This window comes from Pinus tabuliformis, chromosome Q, assembly GCF_031772625.1.
Source record: "Pinus tabuliformis cultivar Carrire ecotype Pingquan chromosome Q, CPIR1, whole genome shotgun sequence".
Lineage (NCBI taxonomy): Eukaryota > Viridiplantae > Streptophyta > Pinopsida > Pinales > Pinaceae > Pinus > Pinus tabuliformis.
Genome location: NC_142296.1, coordinates 782,012,831 through 782,035,254, shown reverse-complemented (window position 1 = coordinate 782,035,254; position 22,424 = coordinate 782,012,831).

The window sequence follows — 22,424 nt, the reverse complement described above, 5'->3', positions numbered from 1 at the left end:
CTTAGGAATGAAAGTTGAAGAGGGAACATCAAAACAAGCTACCCAAAGGCTCCCATCACCTATGTTAGGAAGCCTCTCACCAGGTCAACATCAGAAAAGAAAGATAAAGCACTTGTGACACCATTACAAAGAGTAAAAATCGTTCTATAGGAAACTTTGTCAGTCCTATAGGAAACACAGAAAACACTATAGCAAGGACAACAAGAGCCTAGCCCATAGCCAAACCTGAGCTCTTATTACAAGTTCATTGAGGGGGGCATATTAATACCACAAACATTTGCAATCCCTCTCTTATTTGAGATTGAAAAAGAGAGAGGAAGGACACATCGCTAGATGCAAATTGCCAAGTCAAAGAAGGTAGAAGATGTGGGCCATATGGAAGAGAAAATCCTAGAGATGGGTAGGGAGTTGAGTGAGATAAGAGATAGGGAAAAACTATGAGATATAAACTACAAGCAGAAAACACATGGCTAAGGAGGTAGTTACAGGAAAAAGAGAGCCAATTGGCCACCATGGAAAGCCTCTCCATGGAGATGCTTTAGTGCAAGATGCCATCAAAATCATATGCACTATACTTCAAAGATCAATGGATGCAATTTCAGATGAAGAGACTAGCACAAAAAAGGACAATGCCTTTCGAAGACTATAGGCAGTTCATTGAACTATGTGAGAAGAGCACCCTAGAAGATAAGGCCAAGATATCTGAATTTTACCTACAAAACTTGGCGTTAAGATATTTGAATGTGTGGGACCCCAATGAAAAGTTGTGGGATTTAATACTAATGGCCCTTGCATCCTGGATGATTCATGAGGAGGCTAGGGATAAGGAGGTGAACATAATATTGGAAAGGGAGGAAAGGGAACCCCTTTACATAAGAGGAGAACAAATGAATTCAATGGTTGTTGTTAGCACCCACAACATCATCTCCAATTATGCACAACTTGCACCAAGATACCTAGCTACATAAGAACAAACCATCACCCACTTTCAAGAAACCTTGAGGTTGCTAGGAAATGAAAGCCAAAAAGCATGCTAGAGGAGATGGAACAACCTAGCACACACTCTAATAATCATAGAGTACCATTCCCCTAAGAGATTGAGGAATGCACTGGAAAGGAATCCACTGTATGCCATGTAGAGACTAAAAATCAATTGGATTGGGTTGAAACTCAGTCCCCCCTTTCTGTTGGGTTTGACAGAAGGTAGGAAGGGAGAGGAGGAAATAAATTAGTGGGAAGAAATAGAGAAACATGTAGGGTTATATCCTTAAGAGGAAACTCCATCAACATAGGCCTGGGATGTCAGAGAGGCCACAAAAGCTATGAAAGATATGGACATAGACTAAGTTGCTCAGAGGATGAGAAACACCTTTAGTAGGGGGTGATGATGAGGCTCATCAATAGGTAAATTATATGGGTCTTAATGCCACTCTCCAGCTTATTAAAATCAACTTTTCTCACATTTATTTACATATTTTATTATATTTTTGTTAGTGAGAAGGGTAAAGATGAGATGTTATGTCATGTAGACTAATATGTATTAAATGTAGAAATTGGAGCAGCTTTGGGCTAATTTAAGTGTGGGAACTCAAAGTGGAAAAGTAAGAGGGATTTTAGGAGATTTTGTCTCCCTCCTTAACTATTCAATCATTCGAAGATTCATCCAACATATCTCATCATCTCGAAGTTACAAGTAGCCAAGAAAACCAAGTTCATTGGAAGCCAAGCTAGTGACAGTGAAGACAAGTCATTCTCAAGTTTTGGAGCCAAGTCTCCTTAATTTTTAGGAAGTTGTTGGTAGCTTCAGTTTGTATAAATAAGATGGCCAAGCGCCTCATTAGAATTCAACTTTTTTTTGTAGCAGAGACTCGCATGGAAAATTTTAGGGGCTAATGTTCGCCCAGTGGGCTAATTTTCCATGATTTTTCCACAAAAAAGATTCGCTAATTTCCAATTTTATAAAAGACGATTCGCCCAAATTTTAGAATATAAAATTATTTTACCTTAAAAATCGCCAACATTATATAGAGGATATATATAAAATCATTATAAATTTGAATAATTTTACATTTATATCAATAAACATTTTATAGTTTTCATATTAGGGATTAGTGAGATTCGCCAATTTTTCTAAACTTCAAGAAAATTTTCTATCCTTAAAATTTTCCTTGGCAGAGAGGCAATTTGGAGCTAAGACATTGTGACTGTTACTCTTATGTGATTTTTGACATTTTGAGGATAATGAAAATGTTTACCTTGATTCAGCACTGAGTTGACTCAGAGGGATGAAGCTCTTAGGTTAGGGCCCAACCCTAGCAGTAGAAGTTCCTCTTTTTTTACATGTATTCTTAGGTTAAAATCATAGTTAAGTTTTGAAGTTATTCCTGCTTTGTTTAATTTACAAGTATTTGAATGATTGTTTAGTTTTTCTACCATTAGTTGAAGAAGTAGATCCGTAGTATATTATTGAAAGAGAATACTTCAAAAAATCTTGTGACAATGGCCTATTTATCATCTCCCTCACAGGAGCATGGTTTGAGAGGCCCCACTCTCATAGCCCCAAAAACAGATTTATCTTTTGATCATTCCATGGCTTAGGGTTCCTTGTTGAAAATATCACTGTTTATGATTTCTTGGAAGCACTTGCAGTTGTCGTTTTGTTTCTTGAGTTTTTTGTAGTGTAAGAAGGCATTTCATTCCATAGATATAGTCATTAGCCGTCAATAAATCATTTTTCTCAAATTCAACTCATATTTTCCATATTTATATGAAGTTATGGATAAATGAAGAGAAGAACATGTGTTGATGCAGGATTTGTTGATCTACAAGTAAGAACTCATTCCACCAACCTCATCTAATCCTTATCCACCTATTTCCAAAGCCTACCAAACCCTAATCCGAATTTTTGTTTTATAGCCACCATGGGAAGCCACCTTGAGTAAATCCAACCATCTTGAATTGTTGAGTTGAACCTCGGGCATTTCACACCTTCCCTACACCTTATTCCACCATCAGACATCTTCCTAGTGCTCCATTTCACATTCCCTACCTTTCTATAGCCTTCAACTAGTTTCCTGTAGAAAACGAGGACATCTTATAGAAAACCAGGACATCGTGTAGTAACTAAAGGAAATCGTGTAGCTTTAGCCTGTTTTGAGCAGAAATGCTGATCTGAGCATAGGGTAGGCCCTCCACTTGACTTCCATGCCCCTCAATTCCATTTTGGACCAGATTTTCCATGCCTTTCTCCCCTACAAAATATCATATTTTGTAGCTTAGCATTTACATTTCTAAATTGAAAATCAAGACTGTTTTTTTGCAATTTTAAAAAAATATAGCTAGTGCATGCATACATCAATCATAGAAGTGTTGAGATAATTTCCATGTCGTTACAAATCCATTTGGGCACATCAACCCCAGCCTAGAGATTAGTACTATTAGGGCCCATCAAACCCCAATTCAGTTGTTACATGCCCTAAAGAAGTCAACCATCAGAATGCCTAGCTTCCTAGCTTCCTAAGAAGTTCCATTACCAAAATCATCCAGAAACTGCCTCTAAGAAGATCAGCATAGGTAGGCCTTCATTAGGGTGAACTGCAATGCAAACCATACATTGATAGGGTACTATGCAGTGCACTTGGTCCCTCTTTGGCCTACACTGAGCGAATTTGAGCGAATTTCCATTGGGGTTTGAAAGATTCCTTATCCATTGGATGCCTCTAGAAGTTTCGCAAGGCTATCTACTCCTTTGAGCTCGTATTTGGATGAGGAAGGGAGTTAAGGAACATCAATCCCTTATCCCTTCCTCCATGGAACTAACTTCTAAGTTTGGGAGGGCATTCATTATCACCATTTATGGCATAAATTCCTTCATTCACCTATAAAAATACCACTCATTCAAGTGATTAGGGGCTGGAAATGATTGAATTATAGGGAGATGCTGTTAGTATGAGACTTGAGTTGATTTCAAGTATTGTAATGATGTCAAAATGCCTTGCTTGTTATGAGGAGAGGATGGGATTGAACTGGAAGAGTGATGTTGAATCAAGCAATGGGTTGTAACTCTTCCTTTTAGTAATAAAGTGTTTGATGCTTTTTCCATATGCTTGTGTTATTCATTTATGCTTTCATATGTGTATCATGTACTTGATTCCATGCTATGTTTAATCAATAGATCATTATCATATGCTTTGATTGGTTTTTGTCTTCTATGTGCAAGTACTCTTCACGTGGATTAAGTATGGGGAGGAGTGATAGAATTGATCAAGGGAGATAAGGAGTAAGCAAAAGCCATAGGTAGGCTTCTTTTCCTCTTATTTAATCTATTGATCATAGGAAAAGTAGAGAACTCTTTAAACTGTTGTTCTAGACTTAGCTACTAGTTTAGGGGTTTAAGCGTTTATCCGTAGACACTAAAACTTCCCAAAACAAATTGGCGACTCCACTAGGGAGAAATCATCCATCCTAGTAGCTTATCATCCTCTTAAGACATTTCTACATACTGTACTTGAGGTCGTTGATTGAATTTAAGTCTTCTTTCATTGAAAATTGAGCCAAAACTGTGCCAAATTGTCTTCAAAATTTCTTACTGTCACCAACGCAGCCCAATGAAGGACATAGTGTGCTCCAATGCACTTCCCGCATAGATCCAGTGTGCTTCAGTGCACTTTCTCTCACTACTACCTGCACTGATCCCTTAATGGTTAGTTTCCCATCTAGCAGCTGAAGTTTTTGAGCCAATTTTCTCCTGTTTGAAAGATTTTTTGAATGTCAATGATGTCTTGTCTCTGAAAATGGTGTTTCATCTCTTTACCTGGCCCTACTTAGACTAGGATTGATAAATGTTTCTTATTTATTTACTTTGTCATTTTCAATCTATATTCAAAAGTTAGTTTTTTGATCGATTGATATTTAGCGAAAGAAAGTGTCGTAAAATCATCTTTTCCTTCGAAAATTGAATTATCGTCAAATATTCATTCATGAAATATCAATTGATTGATGTGTGAAAATGATTAATATTTTCATTGAAAGTGTTGTAATTCCTCATTTCTTTGAAAAGGAAAGTGTCGTGAAGTCTTCCTTTCCTTGAAAATAAATTGCCACAAAATCGTCATTTTTATGAAAAGAGTTTATTGATTGAATGTGCATTAGTTTTCCTTTTTGTTCATTCACATTAAGGGAAATTGAAAAGAAATACATGCATGTTGCATTGAAAAAGTTTATGTGTTTTGATAAGGAATAGTGTAGGGAATTTGCATTTAGATTGTGCTCTTTGCTCTTTGATCAAAAGAAATTTGATTGCTCTATCCCTGAGTAGCTAGGATTTTAATCGTTAAATTGAATGGAAAGAATGCTTATCATGATAGTTGCATTCCTAGAAATTTCAGAATACATCACGTGGTGAACTTGAAAGGAAAATTCCTAAGAAAGATCAACTTAAAATAAACATCAATTTACCTAATGGAGCATTGTCATTAATGCAAACATTTAGTGGTTCTAGGCTAGAGACGTGTTTCAACGTCATAAAATAAAGCAGTTGTTGCTAACTTGTCTGCAATACATCTCAAGTGTGATACCTCATTCCATGTACATGAGTATATCATAGCTTGTCCATGTACCTTCAGGTATATAGGGCAGTGTTACAGTATGTAAATTATATGGGAATTCTCTCACTATGTGGTTTTGTATTAGACAATGCTTATACGGTCTGGGCCTCCACATACCTTTGGGTATATATGGGAGGACAACTCTAGTTTGCTATCCATCTTTAAGTAACTGAGTCGGTTGCCTTGTAAATTATGATACACTAAACACAACATTCGGGGCCATTTTCGCACCAAGCGGTGAGTTAGTGAGTTTTAGAGGGATATGTATTGGACTATCGACAAACAATATCACTGATTATAGCATGTTGATTGAACTCCTCTCTAATTCCATTCACTTGGAATATGTCGAATCATCATTAGGCTAGATTCATAATTCATTGTACTACAACTTACTGGTGTTTATACTGTCCAAAACCCAACATTTCATTGCATGTTCCTTAGATTTCATATTTTGGAAAGGTATTTTGAGTTTATTCAATATCATCATATTTACAGAAATCTAAACACATTATCTGGTTCTTTAGTGAATTATGTGTTAAATAGACATTTGTGACATATGTAAAGTAAATATTTTCAATTCACATCATCATTTGAATAGGATTGCATCACATAACCATAATAAAACTCTGAAAGTAAAATAGATAGTTGTTTTAAAAGTTTTTACAAATAGTTTATGTCCAAGACAAAAATTGGTCATCTGACCCAAAAACTCAAAATGCATGCAAAAAAATCTAAGTAGACTAGTGTTGCTCATCATAACAGGTCACAGCCTGTGCTATCATACGTAAAAGTCTCATCCAATGACTTGGCACACCGATGGTGTGGCGCTACAGTTGCATAGGCAACTCCTCAATCCTGACATCCAGAATGCCTAAGGTCAAACCCTCTATGTGATCCTGTAGCTCAGCCAATGTTTCAGCTAAATCTAAGTCTCAGAAAACTTCTCTCCCAATAGGTCTCTGTGCTGGCCCACTTGCCTCTCATTGGTGCCCCACAGGTCGAACAAGTCCAACATCTGCATACATTTAAAAATGTTTTGTTTAGTCCTGGAAATAATCAAAAAACACAAAAAAAACGTAGAAACTTTAAAATAAAAAACACTTTGGTCAAACAGTGTACCTATAGCACTCCACTGTGCTCCAACTGTTAACATCGAGTCTTGATCACCACAGAAATACATTCCTGAATATGGATATTCTACGACAACGATATCCTATCGATCAAACCACTCAAAGAATGTAGGGGTAAATGAGATCAATGGTTGACCAACATGTCTATCCATAAAATCTACCCATCTCTGCATCTGTGGATCTCTAGGTCCAGATACACCCAGTGAAATGAGTTGTGATTGCATAAGTGGTATTCTCTCCAAGGCAAAAGAAATCAAGATCGACCCATAGCCAAATTTTTTTGTCTTTCCATTCTTCACCTTGGTCAATTGTTCTTTCATGGATGAAAGAACTGCCTCACACCAGTTGAACACTTTTGGCTCTAAACACACTAAAGCATATTGCATGTATGATCTGTTTGCCAAATGTGGTGTCGCACTACCAGCTAATTTGGCAAGGGTGAAGAGGATTTTCCTCAATGGTAAATCACTAACATTCCTGATGTTAATCTTTCCGTCTCTGCTAGGTTGAGCTCCTTCCCGATAGAACTATCGTATATAGTCTCTCACTAATTCACCTCCTTTGGCAAATCCTGATAGTGAGATGGGGGCACCCTGCCTCGACAGTCCAGTTAGAAAGTAAATGGGATCATTTTGTCCCTAATGTGAAAGACCTGATTAGTAGGATTCCAAGAACAAACAAGGAACTATAAAAGCTCAATCTACTGTCACATGTTAGATAATTGGAAATACTTGAGTAACCAGCAATTCCTAGGGCAATCATATCTTGTTCTTTGTGCTATCGTTCTCTATATATAATCACCATTTTAATCTGATGAATGTCTGCAATGTAACCATTAGACAAATTAGGATCCATTTTTTGCAAAAACAGTGGAAAATTTGGGAGAAAATAGCTATGTAAACTTGGGTTTTGTGCCCAGTACACCCCTCTCTTAGAGTCAATGCGCTGCAATGCATACATCCTTATGGGTGTGTGCAATGCAGTGCACCTTTCGATATTGATAGGGTGCGCTGATTCTAGAGTTAAAAATTGAAACCGTAGGGGCCTCAAAAACTTAAATTTTTTGCTTAAAACTGAAAATAAATGGAATGAAATGAATGAGAATAGAGATAGCTCCTACCTAGTCTGGACGGCATGAGGAACAATCCACTGAATCCTCTGCAATCAACTAGTGAACTTTGAGTTAAAAACTGCTCTAGAACACCAAAATCAAAGGGTAAAAGTGAAATGGTAAAATGAATGGTAAAACTTGTTTTTATGTTCATTTCTTGCACATTAATTGAGTAAACATTAGTTTTATTCATTTTTTATCCATGGAACAGGTATTTTTAATCTATTTTAATGGTGTTTTGAGCAGGTTTGACAACTGAAATGTAGAATTTTACGTGCTCAAATGTAAATTGAACATCTTTGACCACAAATCAAGCTTTTATCTCTTTTTCGAGCTTTGTTAAAAATGAAAAATTAACCCCCTTGGAGTCCTCTTTAAGCTCTTTTTAGACTCTCTAAATATGAAAAGATTGTCGAGCACTTGTCCATTTTAGCTCGCTAAAGGATTGGAAACGATATCTCTCTTGTATTATTTTACGCTTTTTCGGACTTGAGAGATGACTTTACGAAAAAGAACTTGTGGAGTTTTCTTTTCGTCCCTTTTCAAACTCTCTAAACATGAAAAGGAACGAGTTATCTTTGTCATTAAACTCGTTAAAAACATCAAATAGCGACAAACTTGTCCATCTAGACAAGATCGGGTTTCACCTTTGCTAGACTCACTAAAGCATCAAATAGCGATGGATTCACCCAAAGGGTGAAATTATACAACAAGCATATGTTATCCTCCTCAATATTGACAAAAATAAAGAGGTATTGGTTAGCAATGACTGGGGAAAATTGGAAAAAGGGGAAAACACTTTATGGTAGCAAGTCACTCTTGAACATGACACTTTCACCTCATCACCATGACTATGTGGGTTAGGTCATTCATCTTGATGGTTATCACACCGTTGGTCTATCATACCATCCATTACTTTGTTTTGGGTCAATGCTACCAATTCATCTTAGTCTTGTCGACATGTTTAAGAGAAGTCATTTAGTTCAAACTTCATCCTTTGCAATACTATAAACCTTCATTTTCATGATTGCCATTCCTGAACCTTGTGTTGTCAGTCGATTTTTCATCTCCAAAATCATTTACCTCATTTCGTGTCATTGATGTGGGATACATCAAGGCCCTCCTGCGACGAGTCGCTTCTTGTCGACATCAGTACATCATCCAAGAAGTGGACTTAGAAAAACCCCTTCAGTACCTTGAGGCTTGCATACATCAATGGTAGGTTTCTCGCTTTCGGCGATAGGTTGACATCACTAGCCTTCAATTGAAAGACTTTGCATGGTGTTCGACATCAAATCATTTATTCACACCATGTGAAATGTACTATAGTACCTTGAGGGTCATCATCATTATCAGTGATTCCTCTCGCTTCTGTTAACAACTTACATCATTGGCTGGTAATCAGACGATGTCTTTCCATGTTTGACTTCAGATCATCTATTCACATGGTTAGACTTGTACTTGAGTGAAAGATTGAATGAGATTGAAGATCTTGGATCTAGTTTCATCCATCCAGGCTGCGATATTTTCAGGAGTACTAAATCAAATGTGCAATGGCCTTACATTCATGGCCATCCACTCATGGGTCTATATCTATAGACGACTATATTTGTACATGTAATGAAAGTTTATAAGATGAGTATGGGTATGCCTTCCCTCAGGGAGTTCATGAGAAAAAATCAAATTATCATGATATATGTATTACAATTGATGCAGGTCACCTTTCGCTTTAAAACCTCCTCTCCACATGATAAAGCATTTCACTCGACATACATATTTACGGCTTTATTCTTTAGGGGGAAACTGTTATAGATCGATTTGGGAACATCAACCCCAACCTATAGATCAGTTCTATTAGGTCCCATCAAACCCTAATTCAGTTGTTACATGCCCTAAAGAAGTCAACTATCAGAATTCCTAGCTTCCCAAGAATTTCCATGACCAAAATCATCCAAAAACTGCCTCTAAGAATATCAACGCAGGTAGGCCTTTATTAGGGTGTGCTGCAATGCAAACCATACAATGATAGGGTGCTATGCAGTGCACTTCGTCCCTCTTTGGCCTGTGCTGAGCAAATTTTAGCGAATTTCCATTGGGGTTTGAAAGATTCCTTATCCATTGGATGCCTCTAGAAGTTTCTCAAGGCTATCTACTACTTTGAGCTCATATTTGGATGAGGAAGGGAGTTAAGGAACATCAATCCCTATCCCTTCCTTCATAGAACTAAATTCTAAGTTTGGAAGGGCATTCATTATCACCATTTATGGCATAACTTCCTTCATTCACCTACAAAAATACCACTCATTCAAGTGATCAGGGGTTCGAAATTATTGAACTATAGGGAGATGATGTTAGTATGAGACTTGAGTTGATTTCAAGTATTGTAATTATGTCAAAATGTCTTGCTTGTTATGAGGAGAGGATGGGATTGAATTGGAGGAGTGATGCTGAATCAAGCAATAGGTTGTAACTCTTCCTTTTACTAATAAAGTGTTCAAAGCTTTTTCCATATGATAGTGTTAGTCATTTATGCTTTCATATGTGTATCATGTACTTTATTCCATGCTATGTTTAATCAATATATCATTATCATATGCTTTGATCAGTTTTTGTCTTCTGTGTGCAGGTACTCTTAAAGCAGATTAAGTACGGGGAGAAGCAACATAATTGATCAATGGAGATAAGCAGTAATCGAAAGCCACAGGTAGGCTTCTTTGCCTCTTATTTAATCTATTGATCATAAGAAAAGTAGAGAACTCTTTAAACAGATGTTCTAGACTTAGCTACTAGAATAGGGGTTTAAGCGTTTATCCGTAGACACTAAAACTTCCCAGAACACATGTCTACTTAGTCAAGATAGCTAGATGATAGAACACAAGGTTAGATTAGTTATCTTGTGCAAGTAATGTGAGTCAATTCTTAGCTAGATGATTTCATGTCATTTCATAAGCACTTTCCATTCAACACTTTCATTTTCCTAAAATAGGTAAGGATTTACTTTATGCATCAAAGATAGCTTTACATTCACTATTAGTAGTCACAATCATTCTCGTCAATTGAAGACTGGTTTGAAAAACCATAGTGGTCTATCGTCTCAGTTGAAAAGTGACAAGAGTAGACTGTTGCATCTACTGTGCATATAGCACGGTCACCTCCAATTGTGTGCGAACCTCGGGTTGATAAAGTAAAGTTGGTAGCCCTATGAGTTGTAGCATCATTGTTGTAATACTGGGGCTCATCACTTATAAGACCATCCTCGCTGACTTAGATGGCCTCCAATGGATGAAGAAAATAAATATGAGGGATTAAAAGATCCTATTAAATTTTTTCTTGATGAAGTCCTCAAGAGACAAAGGACTGAGATGATGGAAAAATTTTCCTTGATCCTCTCATAGATGCCAATAGGCAACACATCTTCATCAGGTGCCCACTTTGGTGGCATTGCCTCTTTTAAGGTACAAATTAATTTTAATATTCTTGTTTTTGAAGCTGAGATAGAAAAAAATGCTCTAGATAACTGGTTAAATATACTAGAAGGGTATTTTTTTGTACACATTTTTTTGACAGATAAGGTATTACCTTTTCACTCCTTAAAGTTGCTCTCCATGTCAAGCATTGGTGGAAAACTTACTGTGAGAAAAGGGCCACATAGGAATCCCCACTATTTATAGTCACACCCCCTTAGGAATATTTTAGAGATGTTGTTAAGGAACAATATTACCATGTTGGAAGCTATGATTTCTAGTAGATGAGATGGACCACACTATAGTAGGAAAGGGACCAAGCACTGCCATAGTTCACAAATATATTTCATACCTTGCACACAAAGTTGGGTATCAAAGAACGTGAGAAAAATTTGGTTCTCAAGTATTGTGGTTGTCTACACATGTACATCTAGACAAAAATGGGGTTCTTGGACATCTCCTCTCTTGGTCAACATACCAATATGCTACCAAAATTAAGCAAGAATTAAAAAGAAAAACAAGACTTTGGATATGTGTGATGAGCCCTAGTATTGCAACAAGAATGTTGCAACTCCTAAGACTATCGTTTTAAATTATCAACCCAAGTTTTGTACAAACTTAATAGGTGTCAACACGATATGTGCAGCATGTAATGTGTCCTTCTTTCATTGATCTGATTCAATGAAGTGAATGCCATGAAATCCAAGCCCAATCTAATTGCATGAATGGAAATATTACTTTATCTTCACAAAGGAAACCTAATTACTTTTGTAGAGAGAAAAGCCTAGTTAATTTTGCATAAAGGAAAGGCTATTGTACTTTTCATGAATGTAAATGTTAATCTTATTTGTATAATTGCAAACATTAACCTATTTTCAGAGTGTAAATGGTACATCAAAAGGAAGCCTAGCGTATGCAATAGAAATAACAATGTTGGAAATGGAAACCATAGCTTAAGATGTATGAAACAAAATTAAATCATTCTTCAATCACTGTATTAAGATATATTTTTTCAATAGAGTTCACAAGGTGCTTCTTAAAGTAATCATGAAAATCATCATTATGCTCTTCAAGTCATGAATCTATCCACTACTCCAAACTGCAAAGGTGAATTGAAATGGAGAAGAGGAAAGGCCTAAGAGATATTTTGGTATTACTCATTCATGAATTCAAAGCCTAGGGGTCATGATTCAATACTAAGAGACAAAAAACAAGATTTTGGAGTAGATATGGTTAAGTTTCCACGTGCTAAAGGAGTGTTATAGGAGGCCCTATTTTTCTACAGGAGAGAGATAATTTGCCGAATAACCAAGTAAATCAAATGAAAATGGGATGAGAAAAAATTATTTATTAAGTATGATCTCTTAGGAATCCATTCCAAGTGGAATCACTCCGAAATACCCCTGTTAACATGTGCTAAAAAATAGCAAAATATTACTACTCTAAAAACTGGAAATTCAAGAACTAGAGAGATAGTTAACCTACCAAGTGTCTAACCTAATAAAGTGAAATTCTATGGGGTGAATTTTCTTATTATGTTGAAGGTTTTTATGACCCAATATAAGTGGAATCAACTCAAATGAATATCATTAACACATTCTAAAAAATATCATAAAATTACTACTATTTTGTGACATGGGATTTCCAAAAATTCTAGATTTGTAAACTAGTAGATCAATCCAAGTAGCTCAATGATGAATATGAATTGTTGGCTTAAGGGGTCCTAACCTAGGTTCAAATTTGTTCGTGCCAACCAAAAAAACCCTAATTGTTGGCCCTTTCGGCAACAACGTACATAGTGCAGGCTGTAGTCTCACCTAAAGTAGTATTGGGGGATGCTAGAACCAGGTTTTTGCATCCAAAGATCATGTGATAAGTAATATGAAACCTTATCTCTCAAATCCTCCTTCGTACAGATCTATGTCTTCCTATGGTCTACTACTACAACTCTAAGAAAACAGCTTCTATACCTTCATAAAGGTCCGCGATTAGACTTTATACAACTAAAAGAAGTAGATAGTTCACTTTCGCCCACTAAATAGTAAGCCTAGATTTTCCTTCGCGTAGATCCACCCGATTCAATAGAAATCATAACAGATTTAACCTTTATCTTTGAAAAATAGATAATTAGTTAGTTCATACATAGATCTTAAAGATTCAATAGGTTCGCGTAGTTATTATACTTCATTTCACAGAAAATAGATCATCAATCCATAATGAATAACTTGAACAAAAATAAGAATAATACACAAAGGCAAGATATTTGTTCCAAAATCAATATTTATTAGGTTCAACATTTAATTTACATACTCTTCCACCTTGTTGACCCAGCTGCAGGGGCCCATGCACTCAGCTACAGAATTTCCAAGGTCTCTACACACTCAGCTGCATGAGCCTTCCCCTTTCGTCTAAGTACAGGAAACAAATCTTTCCTACCTTAGCACTTGCCCAAAACAATAATATTTTATCTTCATTATTATTTATCAACTCGCTATGACTCAAATATATATAGAATTTTTCTTTCAATACCATGGCCTATGGCTTATGGGTGAGTCTCAAAACTAACCTATCACTTACCCAAACAAGGGGCTAAAGCCCCTTTGACTCCTACTTAGTTGCATGCTTCGCATCCACATTTTGTGGAGACTTCACATTCTTTACAAAATTCTTCTCAAAAATTGGTTAAACTAACCCAAAATTAACCCTCGGGATCGTATCCCAACATGCCACCAACGCAAATATGGTGACTCTCCCTCGCATTACTCTACTGGCGCCTCGACCTTGTTGTCGAGGCCACTGAACTTGATCAATAACGATGCTACATCAGCAGAACTATGTACTGCGGCCTGCTGCACTTCCTCTATCAATTTTTATGTCGTTGGGCCTTTGACTACTAGGCGCATCATCCTTTGTGTCTGCTGAAGTATTTTTAATTTGTGTTGAACTAACATAGTAAGCTGACAAGCTTCCTCTATCCATGGCTATATTCTGGCTTTGAGAAAGGTCTCTTTCCTCTGTAGCTCTTCAATTTGGGATTGCATCAGTTTGCCTTCCTGCATTCATGCGAGGTGTTGAACTGGTGCTAAAGTGTGCACAGTCACCCTAACTTCATCAAACTTGCGTTGTGTCTCTCGTATATATGTGTTAAGCTTCTGTAGGTTTCGGTCCTACTACAGAGTCATCCATAACTCCATAGCCTGATAAAATATCATCGCATAGTTTGTGACTACTGTATCCAATGTTCCCATGCCTTCCATGATAGCTGCTTCACATTAATCTCGGACCTCTGGTGGAGTGGTTGGATGTAACTTTAGCAGTAGCTCTAAAATCTACATATGGAAGTGTAATGTGACTTTGTCGATATAATCCTTGGAGGCATGAATCGAAACAACCAATTTACTAATTTTTCTATAGCTGTGGCATCCTCGGGAATGTTTAACTCTGGAACTGAGTTACATGCTTGTGTTATTTTTGTCTCCAGGCTCTGACTTCATGCTTGCAACGCTTCCTTTTCTTTCAGAGCCTGAGCCTTCTCCACAAACATCTACTCATTGTTGACTTTGAATTCACTGATCATGGCAAGCACGTGCTGCTCTCTGATCCTAAGCTCGTCTGAGACCCCCTGATGTAGCGCAAGGAGAGTCTGAAGCAGAGAAATGACTAAGTTCAGGCCAATGTATTTAATTGTACTAAACATAATGTAGTCTTCCTTTGATTCCACGTGAACTGATCCTTTTGGTAAGGGTATGACTCCGAGGTCCAAAGTTTGTTCCAACTTTGCTACTTTCTCACTCCCTTGTGCCAGGCTCACTTGCACCCCACTTGCTTGCCAAACGCTTACTTGAATTTTGCCTGTTTGGATCTATAGCTCATGCATATCCTTCTGGATGCTCTCTAGCATTTGCATGTACTACTATTCAAATTGCTGCCACAAATATGTTGTGGTGTCTCTTAATTTGTCTCCAATTTCATCTAGATCCCCTTTTGTGAGGATCATCAGGTCAATGTGCACCTATTTATCAGATTTGTGCTTCTTCCTTGGCCCGGTAGTTGTCTCCTTACAACGCTTCCTCAATGTGAAGGGAGTGGTTTTCTCCTCTCCACCATTTCCACCTTGTTCTGACATTTCTTACTCTTCCGTATGCTGGGAAGCTGATTCTTCAACTTCCTTTGTGCTAGTGGGAATTGTCTCGGCACGCTCTTTCACACGGAGCTCTTTTTTTCTAGTTGCCTTAGCAACAACTTCTTTCTTTTTCTTCTCAGCCAAAGCTCATGCTACTTTCTATGCTACTTTTTTTTTCTTTGGCGCATCAGTTCTTTCTCCACCTTTAGTAGTACCCATTCCAATGTTCATGGGTTTGTGCCACTCTAGTGGCCAACTGCTCACAATCTCCTGCACATCTGTTTTGGAGACTATGTATGGTAGCTTTTGCCATATATGTTTAGGGTCATTTTGCGCCCTGATTGAGATGTTATGGAAATCGGCCTTGAACTCTGCAAAGGCCATCAATTGCTCGAACAAGGTTGGGGACAACCTTGGCCGCTGATGATTACCATTTGAAGATCCATTTACATTAATATCCAAAAAATCTTCGATTCTTTATCCTCTTTTGGTCCTTTTTTGACCACAATGAAGCGAACTACGCTACCTCTAGTAACTCATCTGCGTGCAGAGACAACTGAATATCATCCAGAAATCTCCATGCTACTAAGACAATGAGCAATAGGAGCCATGCATAATGAAGGGGCTTACTGTCATCTTGTGCTTCGCAACATTTCATGAGGAATTATTTGCATAAATATTGCACCCAGTTATATTGTACTCCCTTCGTGCACTTGGCAGCCAATGACACTACTGACGCCAGAACTTCATCCGCGCTGCATTTCCTTATAATTTTCCCTGCTAAGATTTGGGTGGAAAACTACATCGAGTGGATAGAATATCCACGTGACTTCTTTACTAAACCAAATTTGGCCTTCATCTTTTCTGCCAGCTCCTTTTCTCCACTTTTCCGTCCAATCTCCTTGGCAGGGTCTGCCCGTTTATATGGCAGCTTTGTAATATAATGGATGAGCATATCCATGATCGGGATGGGCTAGCTGAGCCATAAGCACCCATCATTCATGAGTGTGATTAGCTCGTGCACACATACAATGTTAATAATGGACTTGTGAAAATGTGGTACACAAAGCATGTGCAGCAACCCAGCCTGCTCAACACCTCTGACCCATTTCATGGGTTCTAGTTGTGTAGTCCCAATTTGTCATAATATATCATCTTCATGTATTTGTGAGTAGCCAAATGATGGAATCTCTCATGGTCCACAAGATCCCAATCCTCCATCTTCAGCACCGGAATGCGCACTAAGACTACATCTTCAAATTCAACCTATTTTGGTAATTGGGGTGTCCAGACCATAAACTTTCCGGAATCAAGGTCTTTTGTTACTTTTCTCTTCCCTTTCCATGGAGGGATATACTCTGAGATCTGTGTGATAGGTTCTCCCTCCTCAACATCTAACTCTTACACTTCATGGAATTCTTCTTCCTCCAGGTCCATGATTTTCTCAGTTGTTTATCCTTCTTCTCCTTCTACCGAACCTCCAGGCTCTTCCTCGGTGAATGTCTCACCAACACAGGTTTCTTCTACTTCTCTTTTGTAGATGTTTTCTTCAGCCTAGGCAACCTCGGTGCCATGGGCACAGTGGGCGCAACTTCCATAGATATGACCTCAGGGCCTTCTGCTTGAGAAACTTCAGCTTCAGAACTGACTTGCGCAGACATTTTGGCAAGGATGATCTTCTAGTTCCACTCAGTGTTGGCTTAATGGATCTTGACCTAGGTTTAGAGTTAGTTGTGTCAAACAAATACCTACAATACTGGCCCTTTCGGCATCAATCTGCAGTGCGTGGACCGAAGTCTCACCCAAAGTAGTATGGGGGGATGCTGGAACCAATTTTCAACACCCAGAGATTAGTGTGATGTCTTTTTGGTGACCTAGATCTACCTTTTCACACACCTCTATGCTCCTGCAGCCTATTGTTGTAACTTCCTCCAATCAGCCTCTAGACCTCAGTGAATGTCTACAATTGGCTTTTGTAGACCCTAAATAGGTCAACTAGCTACTTACGTGCACCATAGATTACTCTTAGACCATTATTCGCTCAGACCTATTTAGGTGTTTCATAACTTTAATAGAAAGAATTATAATCTTCACGTAATTACATCACATTAATTGCGTTCAGATAACAATGTAGAACAAGTAAAGATGTGCATCAGTACATCATTATTTCATAAAACCATTATTCATCACAACATAAAGCACATTCATACATAATAGAAGATAATAGATAAAACACACGTATTTCCACAACAATCTTCTTTATTGATATCCAGTTAAGCTTATAGACTCAAAACCTCCCTACACACTCAGTTGCAGGGGTCCGCACACTCAGCTGCAAACTCTACTCTAGGACACTACGCACTCAGCTGCAGAGCCTTTCCCTCCTCTAAGACTTCTACTTCAGCGCTATACTTCTTCACTTGTACCCATAAACAACTTCTTACTTTTCTTAGAAATCCCTATGACACACCTATTTATACAATTCCATGGTTCGTGGACCATGCATAGATCTTCAAAATCGACTCAATTTACATAAAGGAGGGTAAAAATACTTTTGACTTCTTAAAAGCTACACTCTCTGCGACCATAATTTGTGAAGACTTTACATCTTTTTACATCAACACCTGGGCTTTTGCCCCAAAACTGACCTAGGGGACCCCATCCCAATAGGCCCCCAACACAAAGTTCGTCACTCGTCACTTAGCTGGCATTAAGATCCTGCTGCAAAGATCCCCTAGCTCCACTTGAAACACTACTACTTCAGCCACGCTCTGCATGGCTTCCTACTTCACCTATTCGACTAGCTTCTCTATGGCTGGTCCTTCACTGTCTTGCTTGATCTTCTACTGTGTAAGTTGCAGGTTTGCCAACTTGTCCTAGATATTGGCAGAGACTTGGTAGGCTTCTTCCAACTAAGGGTCCAACCTTGCCTTAAGGACTGCCTCTTTCTTCTGCGCAGCTTCCATTTGTGTAAGGAGTTGCTTCCCCTCCTGCAACTTGATGAGGCACTGTGTTGTAGCCACTGTATGTGTCGTCACCTACACTTCATCATACTATTGCTGAAGCTCACAGGTCTCTGTCTTTAATCGCTGTAGGTGGGGATCTTCCTGCTGGTATGTCACTACTTCCATTTCCTACTCAAACAATGTTGTGTAGTCCACCATCGTGACATCGACAATAGCTAATCCATCCTAAACAGCTGCTTCACATTGTTCCCTAACTTTTGGTGGGGTTGAAGGCTGTGACCTAAGCTCCAGTTCCGTGATTTTCAAGCTAAGTTCGAACTAAACTTGGGACACCTCTATCTTAGCATCATTGACACCCGTTGAAAGCTTCCTGATCTTGGCCTCAATCGGCACTTCCTCTGGTATGTGCAACTCCGGAACTGTTCTGCAAGATTCGTCAGTTGGGCACCCTACGCTGGATTGTCTCTTTTGCCTTCAATTCCTCTGTCTTCTTAGCAAAAATCTACTCATTTTTCACCCCATATTCACTGATTCGAGTGAGGGCGTGCTGCTCCTGTGATCGTAACTCCGCTGTCAAACCTGTCTACAGCGTGTGAAGATACTCATTGAAGAGTGCTGCAAGGTTGAGGCTGATGTTCTTGAGAGTTCCTATGATGACCTTTTCATCGACTGATTCTATGCTAAACAATTGTTTCGCTAGCACAAATGCTCGGAGATACAGTTATCTAACCATCTCAACAGCCTAACTGGTCCCTAGTGCCAGACTTGTTTGTGCGGCACTCACTTGCCTTGCGCCCACCTAGATCCTGCTAGTCTGGATCTGCAGCTCACACAGATCCTTTTGAAGAGTGCCCATCAATTTCAGGTGCTTCTGTTCGAACTTCTGCAACAATTCCAATGTGATATTGTGCACTTTGTCTTCGATCTTCTCGAGATCACCTTCTAGGAGCATGATGGGATCTAGCGGTGGCTTCATCACTTTTGACTTCTTCCAGGGTCCCTCCTTCTGTTGTTCCCTGTACCTTTTCACCCGGAAGGGGGTGCTTTGCCCTTCATCTCTGCCACCTCCCTGCTCTGAGTGGTCCTCTTCCTCGGTCTAGGGCGAAGGGGATTTACCACTTCACTCAGAGCTACATTGTTCCTATTCGAACTGCTACTTTGCAGTGTGCTCTTTTTCTTGCCAAGCCTTCTCCTCAGCCTCCTTCCTTCAATTTTTGGCCAACTAGTTGATATGAATCGGATCCATAAACTAATTTCATAGAACCATGACTATATCGGGATGAAACAAACCCTTGAAGAATCCAAAACAACAATCGAAAACACCCTGAACCAGTGACCATGGCAGTCGGCACGGAACGACAAGGACCTCGGTCAAAGCGCGCTGACCAAGGCCCATGGAGACTGCATAGGAGGTCAAAAGAGCCCCTGGGAGCCCCAGATCGGGAAAAGGAGCTGATTTTTGATGCATGTTAGCGTGCTTAGTGCTAATGCGCATCGCTGGGCAAACAGGGCCGAAAAGGAGGAGCCTTAAGCACTCGGTTGCGTCGGAGAACCAGAGGACCATGGGTGGAAAAATGTAAAGGTGCTAAAGTACAAAGGTGGGACGCGTGCCCTGGAAACTGGTAGTATTGATCGGGGCCCTTGAACGGTAAGTGGTTTTGGAGAAAGCGAAGCGATCACACTCAATGATCGACGCATGGCAGCAGAGGTGAGAGAAAAACCACCGTGGTCGCGTGTTATCGGTCGAGCAAGTCAACTACGCTCGACGTGCGAATGACGTTGGATCTGGAGGAGCCTAGATCGTATGGCTGAGATTGTGCTTGATAGACAGAAGTGGAATCGATAGGGGATTAAGCCGCGATTTAAGGGGATTTGGAATCTGTTGACCGCCACAGTGGAGAAAGAAACGAATTGACGAACAGGCTGGCATTGTTCCGATGGAGACACATGGCTACTTCGCAAGTGTTCATGCTGACACCGAACAGGGAACTCTCAGCACGCAGGTGATAGGCGAATTGACGCAGGTAGGAGAGGAACTGAACAAGCATGGAGGTCGAATGGCTAAAGCCATGAACAGAGATAGTGAACAGAGATTCGAAGAGAGAAAATGAAGAGTCCAAGCAACCAAGAGTGACAGTGAACAGTGAACCCTGAGAGGAGGACTGAGAACAGAGAGCAGTAAAGCTAAGGAGAGGAGACAGAGGGCCGAGCTAACCAAAGGCAGCATCAAGCACTAGAGAGCTTGAGGAATCAAGCTTTCCCATAGAGGAATATGTCCGGATTGAGCATCACAGTTGGCTCTTTCCACTGTAGACCGAGGGTCACAGGGCTGGTAGGAAGAACAAGAGTCTGTGTACTCCAAGTGGCTTGGGGAATCCAAGAGCCACCCTGCCAAGCAAAATCTGCTTCAGGAGAACTCATATTGAGTCCCTGTGTTAGGCCCCTACACTAGTAGTATAGGGGCCCTAACACCCTGCATTGTAATTTCTTTGCTGAAAGACACATTAAAACAAGGCCACCACTGAAGCTAGACCGGAGACGTAGCCCTGGAGAACAGGGTGAACTTCTTATTAAAAACTGTTTGTGTCTTTGTGTTGCTTACTGTATTTCTCTGTTGTCTTTCCATTTATTTTCTGTGTATTGGTAATTTAATTGATCCATTGTTTCAATAACACAGAACACACACACCATGACATGGGTCTGTAATACCTTTTATTTAATAAATCTTCACTGAGGTCACTCATAGGGTGATTATCAGATCAAGTGGTATCAGAGCTCTAGGCTGTAAGGTGAGATAAGCTTGTGTTGGTTTAGCTGTGAATGCTCACTAGATAAAAGCTCAAATTAGGAGAATGAGAGTTGGTGGAAACTAATCCTGAAATTGGGAGAGTCTATTCTCGAAAGACAATGTTAGAAGAAGGTTCTATAGGGCCAGACTCTCAGTTCATACAAAGTTTCCTAGCTATAAAGTCCATGGTAGAAGAAATGTATAGGGACTTTAGAAAGCATAAGGGTGAAGATTCATTAGGCTCTAAGCAAGACAAACAAGAAGATGAATCTCATTCCCATGACCACTCCAAAGGAAAGGGGAAAGAAGAAAGCTTCCCTACACCTCCTAGTAGCCCTGTGCATAATAAGAAGGCGTCATTGATTAAGTTATATGTTAAATTTGATTTGCCTATATATGATGGAGAGCTAAATGCTGAAAAGTTGGACAATTGGATTAGACAAATTGATGTGTATTGCAGAGTACAAAACATAGACTCAGACAAAAGCAAGATTCAGCTGGCAAGCCTTCGCCTAGGGGGCACTGCCTTGGTATGGTGGGAAGGCAGAACCCAAGCTGATATGAAGAAGCATGGTAAGACCATATCTGTCTGGAGTGAATTTTTCACTGCAATCAAAAAGCAGTGCTATCCATTGGCCTACATGCAACAAGCCATGATGAGTTGGAAAAATCTTCGGTAGTTGAAAGGGAAAAGCATACAAGGGTATACTCAAGAGTTCCGAAGGAGAGCATTGATGTTGGGTATTTCATTAGACTCACCAAAAACTCTTTTGAAGTACATTGGTGGTCTACACAACTACATGAGGCATACCATCCTCATGTTTAATCCCACTAGTATAGATGAGGTATCTGTACAAGCTACTCATCTAGAAGCTAGAGGAAAGAATGGAAATCTAGAAGTTGGGGGACCATCCCAACCCACTGTAAGCAAGAGCAAGGAGAAAAGAAAGCAGAAGTGGAAAGCAAGGAAGGATAACACTGCACAGAAAGACAAAGCCTCATGCACTCACTGTAAAAAGGAGGGGCATGATGATGAACACTGCTGGATTCTGTATCCAGATATGAGACCTAAGAAGTCCGAGGGCAAGAAGAAGAAGACTGTTGTAGCTATTTAGAAAGATTTGGGGTCAACTCAGGAGATGAAACAATCGTTGCAGCCACAGGTATAAAAGGTAAGAATTCTGAAGCATCTATTAGTAATTCTGTTCAATCTGTTATTGATGAAGAACATGAGAG